The 1,809-nt window shown below is 43.1% G+C and overlaps 1 non-coding gene across 1 annotated transcript; it reads right to left on the bottom strand.

Annotated features, from left to right (window-relative positions):
• Positions 1–203: 203 nt before the first annotated feature.
• On the bottom strand, positions 204–307 carry LOC130950287 (small nucleolar RNA R71). Its single transcript, XR_009073553.1, has one exon. It is a non-coding gene; the product is annotated as a small nucleolar RNA R71 (small nucleolar RNA).
• Between the last annotated feature and the right edge of the window lie 1,502 nt (positions 308–1,809).

Raw genomic sequence — 1,809 nt, 5'->3', positions numbered from 1 at the left:
TTCTTAGCTGAATTCTTGCAGATCTGTGATACTGTTAAGACCAATGAGGTTGATCCCAAGGTCTACAGACTTATGCTTTTCCCCTTTGTTATAAGAGATAGAGCTAGGACAAGGTTGGACTCACAACCTAAAGAAAGCTTGAACTCTTGGGAAAAGTTGGTCATGCCTTCTTGACCAAATTCTTTCCACCTCAAAAGATGAGTAAGCTTAGAGTGGACGTCCAAACCTTCAGACAGAAGAAAGGTGAATCCCTCTATGAAGCTTGGGAAAGATACAAGCAATTAACCAAAAGATGTCCTTCTGACATGTTTCCAAAATCGAGCATCATATGTATATTCTATGATGGTCTGTCTGAAATGTCAAAGATGACATTGGATCATTCTGCTGGTGGATCCCTTCATCTGAAAACACCTGTAGAAGCCTAGGAACTCATTGAGATAGTTGCAAATAACCAGTTCATGTACACTTCTGAAAGAAATCCTGTGAATAATGGGGTGACTCAGAAGAAATGAGTTCTTGAGATTGATACTCTGAATGCCATATTGGCTCAGAACAAAATATTGACTCAGCAAGTCAATATAATTTCTTAGAATCTGACTAGATTGCAAGCTGCATCCGACAGTGCTAAAGAATCCTCCTCTGAAGGATAAGGTTATGACCCTGAGAATCCTGCAATAGAAGAGGTGAATTACATGGGAGAATCCTATAGAAACACCTATAATCCTTCATGGAAGAATCATCCAAATTTCTCATGGAAGGATCAACAGAAGCCTTAACAAGGCTTCAATAGCAATAATGGTGGGAGAAACAGGTTTGGCAATAGCAAACCTTTTCCATCATCTTCTCAGCAACAGACAGAGAATTTTGAGCAGAGCCTCTCTGGCTTAGCAAATATAGTCCTTTTGGGTTATGCACCATGTTTTTACTAAGTTATCTATTTATTTCTTTGTTGATAAAATGTTTTGGTTTTCAGATGGTCAGGTTATCAGCCAACATTGAGCGAAAAGGGGCTTCGAGTCGCGCATTAGAGGCTTAGGATAGATTTACTTCATCCCAGGGATGTGAGTATTTATGGTTTCAATTTGTTCATCACTAATGTTGTGTTTACACTATTCACTGTTTAGATGACTAACGATTAGTACTTCTATTAACAGTTCGTGTGGATGCCATATAGCTTGCCTGATATCGTTCAGGTAGTGCCCCCCGAGATATTAGAACCACGACATATGGCATTGTATGTAGAGGGCTGCAACAACATTGATCTATTTTGCTATCATAGAGTGGCATCAGGTGGATCAGGTGCTGCCGCAGCATGGTAGCATACAGAATCGACCCCGTGCTGCACTGGACATAGATTTCTTGATGGCAAAGGATGGCAGAGGTGGAGATCAATGGTTTCCTGATACATTACAGAATTGGCACATTCATTGGACCAACAGGGTGCAGCATATGTTACAGTTTGATGTTGTTCTAGACCTAAGACCTTCACATGCGTACTTGGAATGGTGGCAACAGTATGGCAGGAGATTCTTGTCACCTGAGCTCCTCTTGGACATGTCCCTAATATAGACCAGGTGCCTGATGTCTCGGACAAACGTCGTGTTGAGAGAGATGTCGTGTTGGGCGTTCGAGCCAATGTGAGTGGAAGTAGCTCGACGATTCCATCGATGCATTGAAGGAGAGGGGTCGTGGATGGCGAGGGGGAGTGGTCACAGTCGTAGAGGAGCTAGAGGTGGTGGTCGAGGTAGAGCCCGGCATGGAGGGAGAGGCAGAGAAGTTGAGGGTAGCTGTGAGGACGAGGGTGTGGTG

The sequence above is a fragment of the Arachis stenosperma genome, chromosome 1, assembly GCF_014773155.1.
Source record: "Arachis stenosperma cultivar V10309 chromosome 1, arast.V10309.gnm1.PFL2, whole genome shotgun sequence".
NCBI classification, from domain to species: domain Eukaryota; kingdom Viridiplantae; phylum Streptophyta; class Magnoliopsida; order Fabales; family Fabaceae; genus Arachis; species Arachis stenosperma.
Note: the sequence above shows the minus strand (reverse complement) of the source record. Positions and strands in the feature narration are given on the sequence as shown.